At 39.1% G+C, this 19,300-nt stretch overlaps 1 protein-coding gene across 3 annotated transcripts in view; it reads right to left on the reverse strand.

The window, feature by feature from the left end:
• PCSK5 (proprotein convertase subtilisin/kexin type 5) overlaps positions 1 to 19,300 on the reverse strand; it is a 464,720-nt gene that overhangs the window by 349,664 nt on the left and 95,756 nt on the right. The window lies entirely within an intron of this gene.

The raw sequence follows: 19,300 nt of genomic DNA on the forward strand, positions 1-19,300 counted from the left end.
AAGCAAGACCCCGTCTCTTAAAAAGAAAAATTTCAAAAATTGACAACAGAGCCAGTTGAGGGGAAGAAGGCATCCAAACATGGTTGATGAGAATGTAAACTATCCTAGCCCTTAATGAGGGAGATTTAGCAATATCTAATAATGCTATATTCCCTTCTACCTTTGGAATGAGCAATCTACTGCCAGGAACTTATCCTGAAAATACAGCTACAAAAACAACCACAAAGTATGTGTACAAGGTCATTCAGTTTGGAGTTATTTGTAGAAACATATGGAAACAACCTACCTGCACACTCATTGGTAGCTAGTTAAATAAATTAGGGTAACTCTACCAGAACACCACTGCAAAAAAGAATTAAAGATCTCTATGAACTAATATATAGTGATTTCCAAGAATAGATTAAGTGATAAAAGCAAAACATAAAAAAGTGTGTATATAGTATTCTACGTATTTTACTTTGAACCATATGTTTTACATATTTTAACATAAAATTAAGTAAATAATACAATTAAATATATAAAGATGAGGGAGAGAGCTCTAAAACTGAATAAAACAGAAGAAAATTAACCTAACTGTATTATCAAATTAATGACATAATCACAGAGAAAAAAAATTTATTTAAGCAACTTTGGAACCAAAGAGTCTGACTCTATTGCCTCAGGGAATATATTCTCAGGACAAAGAGAAATCTTAAATTGTACATAAGTTTGTGGTTGGTAGTAGTAGTGGTCTGGTAATTTCAGCAGTATTTTGCATGTACTGTAGTAAATTTATGGATATGGTTAATAACTATGATTCTCACTGTGAAAGGAAGGGAAAGAAATCTGAAATGTGTCAGGAAGAGGAAGAACCTGTGGTATGGAATTGCATTTGGAGGTACCACTATAACCTCCAGATATATCTTCTTAGCTCTGTCTGCTGAAAAAGGACATTAGAACCAATGACACCCTTCTCACCGATATCTTGATTTTTAAACACCATTCCTAAACAAGAGGAACCACCTATTTGAGAAACGGCTATTTGTAGGTCTGGAGCAGAGAAGATACAAGGTGAACATTCTGTTGTGCTGTAAAGGAAGAAGTACTGAAAAACTGATGGCAACTTCTGAAAAGGACACAGGAGTCAACTTGAAAGGTCTCCCACTCATCAAACTAGGGCCAATTTCAGAACAAAAAATAAAGTCAGTAATGTCAGTAATGAATCATCACTCTTGAATAGAATCCATGAGTTAATAATGATATTTTTAAAAAACAGCAGAGTAAAGAAAGGATTCCAGAATTAGAAAACCAACACCTTGCAAGCACTGATGTAATGATTTATTTAGGTAGAAGTCATCAATAAATGCTAAAATCTTGGGGAAAAATGGACAGGGAATAGGATATGCACATGCTACAAAATATCATCCCTCAGATATCCTGTTAATTACAAAGACAAACCATATCTTTACAATAGAGAAATCTAGCAGATATCATCTCAATCCGCCAAGTGAACAAAGTTAACATCACCAAAAAAATGGGACCTCTGACATTATACCACCTGGCAGGAAGTCGTGAAAAGGATGCAGTCTTACCCTAGGTAGTTTTTATGCTAAAAATATTTAACTCCTCATCTACTCCTGAAAAAAAAAATCAAAGAAATCCAAAGTGAGATTTGTTTTACAAACCATAAGCCTGGCCTCATCAAAATCATGAACATGAAAGACCACTTCCTACCTTCCCCAGGTGCCCATTCCTCCAATAAGGCAGCGGAGCTCTTCTAGATTAATAGTTAAAAGAGATGGCACAAGCTGGACACGGTGTTTCATGCCTATAATCCCAGCACTTTGAGAGGCCAAGACAGGAGGATCACTTGAGGCCAGGAATTTGAGACCAACCTACGGAACATGAAACCCTGCTCTACAAAAAATAAAACTAAAAAATTAGCCAGCTGTGGTGGTGCACACCTGCAGTTCTAGCTATTCCGGAGGACTGCTTGAGTGCAGGAGTTTTTTGCTGCAGTGAGCCGTAATCACACCACTGTACTCCAGCCTGGGTGACAGAGTGAGACCTTGTCTCTAAAAAAATAAGTGAGAGAGAGAGATGGAATAAATAATGGCAATGTATGACCCTGTGTTCCGGAATCAAAAGGGATAGATCTATAAAAAAAATCATTGTGACAACTGAATATGGACAGTAATTTTGATAAAATCACCATTAACTTTCTTAGAAGTGAGGGTGGTACTTTGGTTATACAGGAGAATGTTGTTCTTAGGAGACGCATTCTGCAGTATTTTGGACTGTATTTTCACAATGTCTGGAACTTAATTTCAGAGTTCAGAGAAAACATTCTATGTGTGTATAAAGAGACAGAAAAGAATATTAACTTTTTGGTAAATCCAGGTGAATGGAAGGTATTAATATGTGTTCATTACACTACTCTTTCAACTTGTTTGTACTTTTCAAATTTATTAAAACAAACTATTGGAAGGAAAAAAAAAACCATAGACACTATTTTATTTTTATTTCTTTGAGACAGGGTCTCGCTCTATTGCCCAGGCTGGAGTGTAGACACATGATCACGGCTCACTGAAACCTCGACTTCCCAGGTTCAAGTGATACTCCCACCTCAGCCTGCCAGCTGTCTCTTCTTGAAAGCTGTCAGGTGACGGCTTTTCATCAAGAGCTGCCTTTACGATTGAACACACGTGATAAGGATGCCTGCCCATGTTCCAGGATTTCTACTGGGGTGGGATGACCTCCCTTCCGTAGCCTCGTAGTCCTCTCTAGACTCTTGCTATCTCTTATGTGCTACTCTCCCTCTAAATCACTTTGTCCCAAAGTGCATTGGGAGGTACCAAAAAAGTTGGATGCCAACAAGGTACTCGAGGCTCAGCAGTCAGAAAACAAGAACAGACTGCAGAAAGAGGTAAGGAGAGATGGAAGGCAAAGTGTGTACCCACGAGAATTTTTCTCGGCATACCAAGGCAAAGGCTCTCACTTTTTTCGTATTAGACTTGAACTGAGGACTCCTGACAGCTATCTTGCAGTGATGTGCAGCAGGCTTGTTTGAGAATCCGGCAATGGGAGAGATCAGGGCTATACTGAGTGGCAGAAAGAATTGAGTTCCTGGAGCCCTGCTTTACCTCTGAGATCAAGTGAGGCATGCCAGAGTTCAAGAAGCCAATACATTCCCTCCTTCTTTCACTTGTTTCCCTTCCACCAGTTTGGATTGAATTTTCTGATCACTTACAACCCAATCTCAATGGATACAATGTTTTGCTGTAAAAATGTACCCTATGGACAAACTGAAAAATAGGTCAGGGAAACAAATACTGCCTATTTACATCTCTTCTGTCAATTCGCACAGCATATTAGGATAACAGTCTATGAGAATTCCCACAGTAAATAAATCTTACGTTTGTTCGTATCAGTATGATTTACGTTTGGAGATGCCTATTAAGAATCCTTAAAAGTGGTCTTCCAAGGGAGGCAATTTTTGCAGTAATTGTGTGAAACTTGTTCATTTGCATGCAAAAAAATCTTCTCCTGTATCACATAATTTTGATATATGACATATGTTTGTTCTCACATTAGGAACTTGAGGCCCGTGTAATCAAACTAAAGATCCTAACAAGATTGAAATGCTTGAGTATATTTGCAAGGATCTCACAGTGCTTCATGCATGCCTGCACTATACTATTAGACAATACATAAAGTTAGCTATTTCCCAGTTTGACTCTGTCCTGGTAGTGAGCAGGGTATATAATCTTTTCATACTTGTTATCTCTAGCAGGTTGAATTACACCTGATACACAGGAGGAATTCAATAAATGTTGTTGAATGAATAAAATCATTACCAATTTACTTTTCTTCTATGGGAATTACATGTCTTGTTTCTTTCCTTCATTTTCCCTTCTGTTACACATAAATTAATGCCTTTATTGAGCAGCCTGTAGTAACTCCTAGTTCTCAGTCCTGGGAGGATAGAACGAATTCAATGCTCATTAGTGTGTACAAGTAGTTTAAATGATTTGTTCACTGCACATTCCCTTTCACTTGTCCAGAATGAATCAGGTTTGATTATTACGGATCTCTTTAATCTTTCATTTTCTTGGACAAAATTCTACAATTAGAAATGTTTCCAGCCCTGCTTTACCTCATCTTCAGATTAATAAAGAATGGCAAGTTTAACACACTCCTTTCTAAAACAGGCACATTAGGGGAAATAATTATATGCTATTGTGCAAGACCTAGTAGAGTTAATGTCATCCCTTCAAGACAGAATATTTATTTCCAGGGCATCAGGTTGCTGGAACAGATGGTTTTGCTACCTTCCACTTACTATTGCCTGTGCAAGCTAGAGTAATGCATATCGTTGTAATATTTTCTAACCTTCCAATGACAGTAGAGAGAGCATAAACTAAACTATGTTGGCAAAAAAAAAAAAAAACCTATGATGGTAGAGTAGACTTGAAATCATGTAATATGTAACAAAGATTTTTTTCTGGAGGACTAAAGATAGCTCATCTTGAGAAGATTCTGGGCAGCATGAGAGTCATTTCAAAATACTTACACAGAGAGAAATATTTCAATTAATTTTGAACAAATAACTTGACCACATGACATGTGTGGGATACATTTTTAAAGACAAAAAGAACTACATAAAATTTAAATTATTGGCAGCTATCACAGTGCTGATGGTAGTTCTGTCATTCTAACAGTGTGTTGTATATAGCGTGAGATAAAATCAAAGAGTAATTATATTGGTGACACTGAGAAGAGAATTTTCAACATGGGGAAAAGATGCAGATGTAAAATTGGTGAGAGTAAAAGTGAATTGATTTTAAATTGAAAATATCTGTATAAATTCATGGGCTATTTTATATGTAAAAAACATTGCTCAACTCTGCTCACTGAAAACTCCTAAATATTAATCCAACAACAATGAGAATCACAACACTCATATTGTGGTCTCTAAATATGAGTTTAAAAAAAAAAAAAGGAACAAAGGGTCTCAGAGAAAAGGTTGATTCCAGGCCTGGAACACAAAATATACAAGATAATAATGGAAGCATTTATTATACCAGAAAAAGAATATACTGGGGTCACATTAAAGGACCTAGAAGTCAACTTGAATAGGCTCTCTCTAGCCAAAGATGGGGCAATTTAAGCAAGAACAGGTTTACAACTTCAATGAAATAAAACACATCAACTATGTTTAAGTTAATGAATTTATAATGAAACTAGGAAAACATCTCATTGGTGCCCTTTAGTCAATACTAGGGAAATAGCCCCGATAAATAAAATGAAAGAACTGAGGATTAATCTCGCCTTTCCTACAGAAACTGTATCTCACTGCAACAAATGATTGATGAGAAGTTTCTCTTTATCAAAATATTCTAGCGACTAAATGAAGAAGAAATAACAGAATAAGTGTCATTATCTGGCAAACCTCAATGAACACTTATAAGGATCTAGGTGACGGCAGCTGCTAATATCACAGGGAGGGACAAGCAGACATTTTGTACCTACAGATGGAAATACACACCGTCACCGGGAAGCAGTCTTCCCTCACCTTCTCGAAAATAAAATTAAACTTGAATTTGAGCCTTTTGCTCTTACTACCTACCAATTTATTGATAATATCAGGGACAGAACTTGCAAAATGACCCCATGAGATTGCAGCCAGCAAAATCCAGATCACATGAAGCCTGAAATAACCTAGATTCTTCAATCAAAAATTTTCAAACGAGAAAAAAATGGAGAGGAGCCTGTAAAATTAAGGAGATGTAAGAGACTTATCATCCTTCACCCACTTTTTGATGGGGTTGTTTGTTTCTTGTAAATCTAAGTTCTTTGTAGATTCTGATTATTAGCCCTTTGTCAGGTGGATAGATTGCAAAAATTTTCTCCCATTCTGTAGGTTGCCTGTTCACTCTGATGGTAGTTTCTTTTGCTGTGCAGAAGCTCTTTAGTTTAATTAGATCCCATTTGTCAATTTTGCCTTTTGTTGCCCTTGCTTTTGGTGTTTTAGTCATGAAGTCTTTGCCCATGCCTATGTCCTAAATGGTATTGCCTAGGTTTTCTTCTAGGGATTTTATGGTTTTAGGTCTGGGAGTTGAACTGTTGGGAGCAAGCGCCCCAAAATCTGACCATAAACTGGCCCCAAAACTGGCCATAAACAAAATCTCTGCAGCACTGTGACATGTTCATGATGGCCCTAACACCCAAGCTGGAAGATTGTGGATTTACGAGAATGAGGGCAAGGAACACCTGGCCCACTCAGGGCAGAAAACCGCTTAAAGGCATTCTTAAGCCACGAACAATGGCATGACCGATCTGTGCCTTAAGGGCATGTTCCTGCTGCAGTTAACTAGCCCAACCCATTCCTTTAACTCGGCCCATCCCTTTGTTTCCCATAAGGGATACTTTTAGTTAATTTAATATCTATAGAAACAATGCTAATGACCGGTTTGCTGTTAATAAATATGTGGGTAAATCTCTGTTCGGGGCTGTCAGCTCTGAAGGCTGTGAGACCCCTGATTTCCCACTTCACACCTCTATATTTCTGTGTGTGTGTCTTTAATTCCTCTAGCGCCGCTGGGTTAGGGTCTCCTGACCGACTCCGCATTGAACAATGAGAACACATGGACACAGGGAGGGGAACATCACACACTGAGGCCTATCAGGGGCTGGGGGGCTAGGGGAGGGATAGCATTAGGAGAAACACCTAACGTAGGTGATAGGTTGATGGGTGCAGCAAACCACCATGTCACGTGTATACCTATGTAACAAACCTGCATGTTCTGCACATGTAACCCAGAACTTAAAGTATAATAAAAAATAAATAAATAAATAAGAGACACATCATTGATCAATCACAATGTATAAGCCTTATTTGGAGCCTGACTCAAACAAATGACAAGGAAAAAATTTTTAGATCGGGAAATTTGAAAACTGGCTGGATATTTGATAATATAAAGAAATTAATTTTTTATGTGATAGTAATATGGTTTTATGAAAGTAGTTCATATCTTAAACAGATACATACTAGGCTATTCGGTGATGAATGAGGTATGCTATTTGTTTTAAGACAATCAGAGTAAACGGGGCAATAAATGAAAGAATACTGGCCTTGAGTTGACAATTATTGAAGTTGGTAATGGAGATGTGGATGTTCATGATATATTAGTCTCCTGACTTTTGCTTTTAAATTTTCCAAAAGATTTCTATAATATTTACAGCGAAAGCATGTAAACTAGATCAAATATGTGATCCCCAACCTGGAATTTAGACCAAGTGACGTTAAGTTTCTGATAAAGTACAAGGAAGTGTTTTTGAGTGGAATCACCCATTACAGAAAGAGCCATCTGAGTAGAGTATATTTCTAGTTACTGAAAACATACTAGATCAGTATTGAGCATGAGCTGAGGGCTTGAATTATGATTTAGACCCATTCTAATTTGGTGGTCTGTGGGCTCCTTTTTCATGATCTTCTTAAAGACCACCTGATTCAAAGTAAGCACTAATTGCAAAAACATGCACAGTGTTTGTTTTTGTGTGCTTGTGTAAATGCACAGATGTTAAGTGGAAGGGCCTGTGACACAGAGCACAGTAATGAAAGAAAAGTCAGAATTAGCATTTAAAACATTTCAGCAGAGCAGGAGTGAGCTGAAAAAAAAAAAAAAAAAAAAAAAAAATTACGTGGGCCAGCTATGCTTAACTTACTATGACTGAGAATACTGTTGAATTTCTATGAGTTCTCTAAAAGATAAAAATGATTTCTTTATCACTAGGTAACACACCCAAAGACCAAGTTTTAAAGACGCTAATTTAACTAAGTTTCAGGACACCATGCAACGAGACTATTAGAAGAACACAGTTCTGTGCTACCTGACCATAGTTTGTTTGACTTTGCTTCAGACACACTAATTTTGAATGTCTGGATCAGAATTTCTATACCATTAGGCTTTTCACAAGGGTCAAATTCAACTCACCAGGAAACTAAAAGAGAAAAGAAGTAGAACAAAAGCTAGACTTCTTCCAAATAGTCGTTTAAGATTATTCTGTAACTCTCATACCAAATGTTTGAATACACACCATCCAGACAAACCGACTGACTTTTAGCATAAAGAAAGAAATTAAGTTTCTCATCAGGTTTTTCCTCTTTTTAATCATGGAAACAGTAAGTGGTGAAAGCATTTTTGACTGTCCACATCATCTACCAGCAAAAAATAACACCTCTGCATTCTGAACCCAATTTCAATTCTGACTTATGCAATTAAGCAATCAAATCCTGTTTCAGGAATTAATAGTTTTCTTCTGCATGTCTCACTGTAATTTCACTTCATCTGCTGTGGTGCAGCTCTTTCAACTTGAATCATCTGCATTTTGGACTATCCACCACCAGTCTACAATCCCAACCTTAGGCCGAGGCAGCCTATCAAGGATCTCCTTACATTTGGAGAAACTGGAAAAATCATATTGATGTGCATGTGCATTCTATTTGAAGATGGTTAATACTTTCTCCCCAGGCAATTTAGGCATTTTTCTTCTTTCCAATTCATTTCATCACTGGATTGCTAAAAATCATTCCTTTTACTCCATGAATTTCCTAGCCAAGTTCACTGCTAAACAAAATTAAGAAAAAGAAGCGTTCCAGATGCTTCTGTCTCAGATAATTTTAGAACTTGAATCTCAACACAGGACATCTGAAGGCAAAATCACCTTTTAGAAATAGCCAAACTTAGTTCTGTGAATTTGTAAATGAAGAAATCTAAATGACCAGCTCTCTCCTCACTTTATATCCACAGACATTTATTGAGCACTTACTAAAAGAACCCTAGTTATTGGCAGAGAGATAGGTTACAGTCAGCCAGAAAAATGTGCCCTGATCACTACAACTAATCCCAATACTGAGTGAAAAGTAAATGAGCAATGAGGCATCAGAGCAGCTGTTTGATAAAATAACTTGAATCAACATGTTCAGGAAGACAACCACAGATTAAGATAGGTCAAGGGTCAATCCTATCTGCTCTCCAAAAGAGAATGAGTTACTAATTAAAGAAAAATCTTAGCTAAGATCTTGATAAAAAAAAAAAAACAAAAAACTTTATTAACAGAACCACCATCATGGTAGAGAGGGGCCCAGAGGGCAAGACTTCTCACATATTTTTTACTCTTTGAAAGCAAAGCTGAGAAGATAAATTACCAGTATGAAATAAATTGTATCTTGTGCAAGGAAATTCTTAAAAGGTTGTAATAATTTGCACTGGCAGAAATAGATGTTATCAAAATGATTTTTCTAAGTGGATCATTAATTATTAGCCTCTTCTGGAAGCACTTTGACTAGTTACTTACAGGTTAATTTAACATTCTTAATATAGCCACTTCCATCACAACCATCATGTGGGACAATGAAATCGCAGTTATCATAATTATCATAACTTAATTAGCAAGTACCAATTATAGTTCTGCCATGTCCCGGTAGGCCAGCATCAACTGATTAGGCAAAAGGATGAAAATTACCCAAATCCCTACCCATAAAATGCTCCCCTTAAACTTCATTAAAGAAGGCAACATGGTCATTGCATTTACTATTTTATCCTTGGCATCATGAATAATATAGGTTCTTGGAAAAAATAAATCTTTGCCAAATATAAATGAATGAATAAATAAATGCATTAATAAAAGTCTTCTTCATGGGAACTTTAATTCGGTTGGGATTCCCTAAGCTGTAGAACAAATACAGACCGCACCTGAGATACAAGTTTGCTTTTTCTTGGAATTATTAATTATGAAAATTTTTATTTTGTGTTATTGATTTAATGAATACAAAGTATTTTTTTTAAGGAGGTGCTATTATTCCAGCTCAGTCATTCACATGTTTGGCTCCCTAAATAGCCTTAGACCAGTATTTGAAAGTCTTACAGGTCTAAACTCATCAAGGAAATGACAGATTTTTCAAAATGCCATAGTAGAAATAGATCTTCACAAACTACCACAGAAAATTATGATTACTACCCATAATGAAAGAAATAATGGGTAGAAAACAAATGATAAAGAAATATTATGAAATATTATTGACTTTTTCTTCCTAGTGAAGTCATCATCATTGGGAAGAGAACAAGATCAGAGAGGTGTGAGTGTGTGTGTGTGTGTGTGTGTGTGTGTGTGTATGAATGAATCCTGTTAAAAGTAATGTCAACATTTGCAACTATTAACAGATTGGACCTCCATCTAGCCCACAGACCTAAGAAATAGTCCTCTGTGACTAGAGGCCAAGCAGGACAGTTGTAAATACACCAGATATGAGGACCAAATCGCAAGAATATCTCAGGAACACAACTCCCAATTCAAGATATCAGAAAAAGCACTCCCAGATAAAATCACAAAGACATAACTTCTTCCAAAACATACCAAAAAGTCATAAAACACCTGTTTCTTCTTCTACTGGCAGTTTATTGAAGTTAATGTAAACTAGAAATACAGTGCAGTATAAACATGAGAACAAATAATGTTTTACTTATTCATGCTTTATTAATCCATTCATTCATTCAACACGTATTTATAAAGGCCTATTATATATCAGGAACTATGTGAGTCACTAAGGTTTCCATGATGATTTTTATGGAATGTATCTAATGGGAAGGATTGTTATCACATGATCACACACAGAGATGGAAAGTTATAACTGCATTAAGTACACATAAAGAGGTGTGCATGGTGATAGAGCAAATGGAGTGGGGGACCTGTCTACTCAAGATTATGGGAATCTCAAGGGAGCATTGGAATTAACCCAGCAGACGGACATGGGAGAAGCATCCAGGCAGAGAGAGACCATGTTTAAAGGATCTGTGAAGGGAAGGAATTTGGTAAGTTCTATGAAGAAATATAAGGCCTGTGGGATGAAAGCAGAAAGCGAAGCAAAAAGTATTGCAAGATGTTTGGAGAGGTGAGCAGAGAACAAATCATGTGAGGCCTTCAAGGCAATGATATGCATTTGGGTTTTTATTCTTAAAACAGTGGGAAGTCTTTTCAGAAGTGTTAAGCAAAGGGAAATGACTAAATGGGGAGGTGTTTTCTTTGGTTGGCTGGTTGGTTGGTTGGGGGTTTTAATAATCACTCTGGCTACTGTATGAAGAACAGACTGGAAGAGTTCAGAAGTAAAAACTGGGAGGTGGGGCCGGATGCAGTGGCTCACGCCTGTAATCCCAGCACTTTGGGAGGCCGAGGCGGGCAGATCACAACAGGAGATCAAGACCATCCTGGCTAACACGGTGAAACCCCGTCTCTACTAAAAATACAAAAAAGTAGCCGGGCGTGGTGGTAGGCACCTGTAGTCCCAGCTACTCGGGAGGCTGAGGCAGGAGAATTGCATGAACCCAGGAGGCGGAGGTTGCAGTGAGCTGAGATCGCGCCACTGCATTCCAGCTTGGGCGACAGAGTGAGACTCCATCTCAAAAAAAAAAAAAAAAAAAAAAAAGAAAAGAAAGAAAAGAAAAGAAAGAAACTGGGAGGTGGATAACTAGCTGTTGTAGTAGTCTAGTTAAGAGATGATGGCTTAGAATAAGGTGGTGGTGGGGAAGGATGATGGCAACTGACTCAAGAGGTAAAATAGCTTTGACTTGGTGGTGGATTGGCTTTAAGGGTAGAGTCAAGGATGACATCCAGGTTTCTCTCTACTCACTAAGAGCAGAAACAGTGGAAGCAGGTAAATCTGGGGGGTAAGATCATGAATTTGGTTTGGAAAAGTGCAGAGGAGTTAACATAGCAGACCTGAGACTGGTGGCCTTTGAAAATCCTGTGTGCAAGGTTGGGCTGTTTGGCATCTGGGAACTTGGGTTTCAGGAGGGTTCCTGCCATTCCCCAATTAGAATTGTTCACTGCACCTAAGCCATTTATACAAATGATATGGTTTATTATGAACACCTGCTTTTCTTCTGTGGCTGTGGAATTTTGGTATATGGTAGGCAAGGGATGCCTATGAGACCATCTCCTAATACTGGGCACTGAGTCTCTAATGAGCTTCCCTGGTAGATAACATTTCACGTGTGTGGTCACAATTCAGTGCTGGAGGAACTAAGTGCTTTCTGTGTGATTTACTAAAGTAAGTCTCTTGGAAGCTTGATCCTGGTTTCCTCCAGACTTCGCCCCGTGTGCGTTTTCTTTCTGCTGATTGTGCTTTGTACCCTTTTTAGGAAATAAATCATAGCCATGAGTATGACTACATGATGAGTCATGTAAGTCTTCCCAGTGATTTACCAAATTTGTAGGTGGTCTTGGGATCTCCGAAACAAGGTACATATTGACTTTGAATTAGTAATGTCATGAAAGCACGGTATACATCTCATGGGGTAGCTCTTGGCTAGAGATCAAGACATGGGCCCATTGATGGTATGTGATCTCTCTAGGCTCAATATGCAGTACAACTAGCCATGTAGAACTAGATGTTCAAACAGGAATGATCTTAAGAAGGTATCTAGTCTATATTCCTCAGTTTTTCAAATTAACTAAGGTTGAGAGAGGTAAATACCTTTCTAGAGATCACAGAGCTAGGACCAGTACAACAAAACCACATCTCAACTCTTACTAGTTCCTACCAGTTCATTATTTACTGCCTCGCTGGCATCTGTCCTTTCTCAGGAGGTCTCCTGCTTGCATCAGAATGTGCCACATGGTTGCAGATTTCTACCATGTTGCATTTTCAATTAAAACAGCTAAATGGGGTGTCTTAAAAGGACGATTTCCAAGCTGCCAGGACAATAATGCCACAAACTCCATCAGATTTTATGAGTCAAATGACAGTATAAATCATTAGAAAAATGTGTGCCAACTGCATAGACAGTGATGTCTCAAACTCTTGGAGTACTGAACACCATCCAGTTGGCTGAGAAAAAGCCATGGGGCTTAAAATCATTTTTCACAATTACTATCCTAGCTAGTTCATAGCTTTTGGCAGATATGCCCCACATGCATAACCGAACTCAGCTAATTTTCACTCGGCTGATTGACAAATATGAATTTTTTTTTCCCTCAGAAAAACCACCCAGAGAGCATTCATAAAATCTGAGGTAGTACATCAAAAATGAATCCATTTATTACAGTCTGCCTTTAAATAATGCATATTAAATAGGCCACCCAATATTCATCACAAAAAGTTCTACTGTGCTAACTAGGATGATGAGTCAAGAGTACCAGTCATATGAATTACTAGAGTCTGAGAGTCAAATAGAAACACTTCTGAGTCCTTCTGTGAGGCAGAAAAAAAATTGTGTGTGTGTGTGTGTGTGTGTGTGTGTGTGTGTGTGTGTGTGTATTTAAAGTTATTTACTACGGGATTCTCCAAAATCATTATTGGCTAACAGTTAAACTTGAAATACCGTAAATGCGACATCAATTTCCTTAAGCAATGAAATATTTACATAACTAAAGGAATAAAAGATCTTTTCTATTAAACTCACATTTTCAGCCAAGTATCATTTCTAAGTTGTCATCTTGGGACTATGCAATAGATCAACTGTTGAATTCCATGTATGAATGTGTGTTTTATGTTGACTTCAAAAGCATACATCTATTGTAAATTGAATAAGTCCTCCTACAAAGAGAAGCCTCCCACCACAAGGGAGAAACCCCTCAATGTATTTTGAATTCAGCGCAAGTGATGACTCTGTAGAGGATGAAGAGATGCTACTAAAATAGAGATCACGAGGGACTTCAATTATATAGATGATACTCCATTCCTTAGTTTGGGGGTGGATGGACAGCCATTTCAATAATTTATTTATTTATGATTTCAGAGATGGGGGTCTTGCTCTGTCTCCCAGATCAGAGCATAATGGTGCAATCATAGCTCACTGCAGCCTCGACCTCCTAGACTCAAGTGATCCTCCTGCCTCAGCCTCCCAAGTAGCAGGAACAGGAACTACAGGTATATGCCACCAAGCCTAGCTAATTTTTTTTTTATTTTACTTTTTTTTAGACAGAGGGGATCTCACTATGTTGCCTAGGCTGTCTTGAACATTCTAAACATTTTATAATTTTAAAAATATTTATCTCCCTAAACTTTCTCAATTGGTAGTCCCAGATTCTTGAGGAAGAGTCTTACTTCACCTCTCTGCCTCTAGAGTCAAACTGAGTTTTCTTTAGTCGTGAAAAAATGGCCCACTGTATCAGCTGGGTACCTTAAAACCAATTCTATTACACTGAGCTCCCAAAGACGTGGCCAAATCCTCATGACCTTTCCTATCAGATATCCTCTGTCTCTGGAGCAGCTTGAAAGAATATATAAGCCAAGGGTATTTTCAATCAGTGAAGGTAAAGTGAAAATATCTTCTCATATTAAAGCTGCCAGCTTTCCAAATAGAAAATAGTGTAAGAGGAAGGTATAAGATCAAGAAAAAGTTAAATTGACCAAGTGCGCTTTAAAATGCGCCATAAGTTTAAAAGCCTTTCCTTCCCTATCTGATAACTGGGGAGGCTGTGCTCACATAACCTTGGGTTTAAATACGGTAGGGAAGTGGTGTCTCAAAGGGGTTTTGAGACCCCAGCATCAGCATCAATTGGAAACTTGCTAGAAATACAAATTCCCAGATTCTGTGCCAGGGGTGGGAGGGTAGGCAAAAATCTGGTTTTAAGAAGACCTCCAGGTGATTCTAATGCCTGTCCTTTATGAAGCATGACGTAGAATTACGTTACAAGTAAATGACTGAGTTTGAACACCAGGGTCAGTCCCTGGTAAATGGTGTGACTTTGGGCAGGTGACTTAACTTTTCTTTGCTTTCATTTCCTCATCTATAAAATGAAGATAGTAACTGTAGTTATTAACTCACTGGAACACTGGCGATAAGATAATACACATGAAAGTGTGGCAAAATGCTTGACACACACTAAGCGTTCTCTACTACGGAAATGACACAGGTTTGCTTTTATTGCAGAGTTTGCTCATCCATTTATTCAATCAAAATTTAATGCGCATTTACCACATACTACACGTTAGTTCTGACGAAATCCCACTGCCTTAGCCCTACTCCACATCAAAACCTAAAGGAAGGCCCAAGCTTGGATTTGTTTAACAGTTCTGCAGGAGCTTCTAATGGAAGAAACAAATCTGCAAGCAAAAATTACAGGCCAATGTCCAGGGAGCAGAGGCTAGATACATGCACATGATCCCAGAGAAACTTTTAGCAGGGAGTTGCTTGCACAGCAAGTTTTCTTTGATGCTTACATATTCCTCCCCTGCTTTATTAATCTTAGGAGCACAAATCATGTTTTTCTAAACTCTCAGCGCTTAGCACCATGTCTAGCAAATAACAGATGCAGGAGAAGCTTGTCAATGGAACAAGAAGTGAACTGAATTTCTAGGATTAACCCTCCAACTCCTAGAAATCTCAACACAGTATGTCAGGACACAGCAGTAATTATACAGCTATCATCTCCATAACAAACTCTCACAAATGCACTCTTCCCTGAATATATTGCCCAAACCTCAAGGCTAGACATAATGATTTTGCACACCAGTTTCCAAGGGGAGGAGCGACATGGGAAAAGCTTTTAAATTAATTAAAAGAGACACTCAGGCACACTTCATGCCATTCTTTAATCTCCATTCTCCTGTGATAAATATTGAATGACAGAAATGGACCCAGGCTAACGAGCTGGAGGCAGGACCCTACGGAGGTCAGAAACACTGCAGCAGCTCCAGGGCTCAGGAAAAGGAAGAAGGGTATCAGCACCTTGCCTGGGCTGTGTCAGTGATGTGCTGCCAAACAATACTCCAAAGAATGCCCACTGGACATGGGATCTCACCTTTCTTTGACTCATTTAAACAAAAGGTAAAAAGGAACTACCATGTATCGCAATTAAGAAGTCAGAGAATAGTAACAATTATGATTGACTGAGGGTTTTCTGGTGTCAGGCACTGTGTTAAATAAAGGCTTCTCGTTAAAAATTTCATTTAATTGTGGTAGCCGGCCTCCAAGATGGCTCCCAACACTCCTTACCTCCTAGTACGCCACCCACACATATTCCCTGTTACACTGAATCAGTGTTGACTCATGTGACCAATAGAAAACTACAGAAATAAGGGTCTGTGACTTCTGAGGTTAGATGTCATAAAAGACATCACCACTTCCAACACGATCTCTTGGATCACCTGCTTGGGAAGCCAGCACCACGTCAAGTGGACACTCACACAGCCCTGTGGTGAGGCCCACATAGAGAGGAACCCATGTGCCAGCCTTGTGACTGGGCCACCTTGAAGTCTATCTTCCCGCTCTCACCAAGCCTTTGAGTCTTCCAGCTAAAGCCCCAGACATCGCAGAACAGAGGAAAGCCATCATCCCTGGGCCCGGTCTGAATTCCTGACCCTCAGAATCTATGAGATAATTGTTTTGTTTTTATTTGAGAGGAGGTCTCATTCTGTCACCCAGGCTGGAGTGCAGTGGCACAATCATGGCTCGCTGCAACCTCTGCCTCCCAGGCTCAAGCCATCTTCCCACCTCAGCCTCCCAAGTAGCTGGGACCACAGGAGCATGCCACCTCGCCCAGCTAATTTTTTGTATTTTTGGTACAGATGGGGCTTCCTCGTGTTGCCCAGGCTGGGAGATAATTGTTTTAAAAACTAAGTTTTGTTATGCAGCAAAACACCACTCATACATAAGAGCTAGACAGTTTTATGTTACAGTTGAGGAGAGTTTGACTGATTTAATCATGGAGATTCTAAGTGAAGCAATGGGGATGGGCATCCAGATCTGCAGATCTGGGAGTCCTGCCTCTCGTTCTGTCCTAACAGAGAAGCATAAGGTATGGAACCTGTTTCCCATCCCTTTTATTAAGGGAAAGTAATCATTTAACAGGAATCTGTGAAGTACTTTGGTTGTCCTCAAGATACTTTATTTATCCTACAAGGGACCCACCATTCTGCCATGTGGTTCAGTGATTTCTCTCTGGATAGATTAGAGGCTTCCTCACAGCACCGTAAACAGCAGAAGGGTGGAGACAGGATGTTGTGCTAATCCCACGGACTCTGCATCAACCTGCCTGTATTGGCATCTCTACCACTTTCAGGCTTGGTGATCTTAGGTAAGTTAACTAAATTTCACAAGCCTCACAGATTTCTCATTTTAAAACTAGGCCAATTTTAACACATGCATTTGTTCCAGCTCCATTAGAAAAATATTCATGGCCAGGCACAGTGGTTCACACATGTAATCCCAACACTTTGGGAGGCCAAGTGGGAGGATCATTTGAGCCCAGGAGTTCAAGACCAGCCCGAGCAATACAGTGAGACCTTTTTTCTACAAAAAGTTTAAAAATTAGCCAAGCATGGTGGCATGCATCTGTGGTCCCAGCTATTTAGGAGGCTCAGGTGGGAGGATCACTTGAGCCCAGGAGGTCGCGACCAGCCTGGGCAACATGGTGAAACCCCTCTTCTACAAAAACTACAAAAATTAACCAAGCATGGTGGTGCACACCCATAGTCTCAGCTATTCGGGAGGCAGAGATGGGAGGATTGCTTGAGCCCAGGAGGTCAAGGCTGCAGTGAGCCGAGACCACGTCACCGTACTCCAGCCTGACACAGTGAGACTCTGTCAAAAAAAAAAAAAAAGAAAAACCTCATAAAGTACTTAGCACATTGCCTGGCACATAGTAAGTGCTCAATAAAGGTTATGTATTTATAATATTATCATCAAATATGTGCTGAAAAACATCCAATATGTTAAATGGCCAATCAAAAGCTCTTCTCTCAGTCTTTCCTCATGTTGGAAAGACATGAAATAATAGTGGTTCTTCAGAGTGACAAGATCTCACTATGCAGGCACTGAAACCTTCAGCCACCAGGCTAGCCAAGGGGCTAAAGCCCTGGTCATGGCACCTGCTAGAGTCCAGTCTGCCCTGCTGGGGTGATGAAAGGATCAGGGAAAGCTGCCAGATAGTTCTACTGTCGAATGGATCATGCATAGACAGCGATTTGGCTCTTTCCTATGAGAACAAGCAAAGAGGGTCTCTCTCACCCTGGTCTTATAAACAGGGGTGTAGAGGCAGCTTTGCTTCCTCCTATCTCTTAATCCCATTACATTCTTATCATTTTGTCAGTGCGGACAAGGCTCCTTAGCTCCTGCCAGTGCTCACTCCAATGCCTTCCCTTGGGGTTCACTCTTTGCGGCTACTGGGGCTAAGGATGCTTAGATCCACCTTCCCTTGAACTTAGCTTTATGATTCCTTTTTTCCCCCTTAAACAAGAGGAAAATTTCTATGTAAAATTCTGTTTGGGGTCCAAAATATTTCCATAACCTTTCATTTCTGGGTAACACTAAGAAAAGGGAAATTAAGAGAAATACCAGCCACATTCACCCATCTCAAAATAAGCAAAAATTCCTAGCCTTACAAGGTGCTGGGTTAGGTTTACTGGGGAGATATAAAAAGGGATCAAGATGCAGAGCTTGCCCTCAAGAGACTCCCCCAAGTCCAATGGGGAAGGTTAAAAAACAATATTAATAACTACAGTGTAAAGTGCCACGATGGATGCCATGAGCAGCATGGAGAGGGTCCAAGAGACCAGAGGAGGGAAAATGACAAAAGATAGGAACACAGGAAAGGCCTTCCAGAGCAGTCAGCCTCAGGTGTGGGCTCTAAGGACAGGGGATCCTGACCCAAAGAGGTGGGGAAGGGCAGGGAACGTATTCCAGGCAGAAGGAATGGGAGGCAGGGAGCCAGGAAAGCATGAGGCAGCTATAGGAATGCTACAGATTCATGTTCTTCTTTCAGTTTGGAGACATTTTGTAAAGAATAAGGAACAGGAATATAAAAACTAAAGTAGTATAGTGAATAATATACTGACAAAATTTAGCAATAAAAACTTTCAAGAAAGAAGAAAGTAAAGGGTGATTTACACATTATAGAGCAAATTGGTGACATGTGGATTTCATGAGTAAGAGTAAGTAACATACTCAAATTCATTTCTCAGTGATCATGAACCTAAAATCCCTAAGAGATCAGAGATGTATGCTTTCAAAGGAGGCCATGCCAAGTGAACTGGTGGATTACTCTTCCCAACATGTTAAGTAAGTTTCCTTCACTGAAAAATATTTTGCTTGAACCATGAACTACCAAATCGAACACTTTCCAATGATTTCTTTTCCTGGTCTACTTTTACAAAATATTACCTAAAGTGAGAGGGCACACATTAGATGACATAATTTTGGGGTCTGTTACTTACCAGCAGAGTCATTTCAATGATGTTCAAGAACCCGTGTGCATTAGCTAGACTAGTTTCAAGGTACAGTAAATGTGTATCAGAAGTGAACATGATTATTGATAG

The sequence above is a fragment of the Nomascus leucogenys genome, chromosome 1a, assembly GCF_006542625.1.
Source record: "Nomascus leucogenys isolate Asia chromosome 1a, Asia_NLE_v1, whole genome shotgun sequence".
Taxonomy (NCBI): domain Eukaryota; kingdom Metazoa; phylum Chordata; class Mammalia; order Primates; family Hylobatidae; genus Nomascus; species Nomascus leucogenys.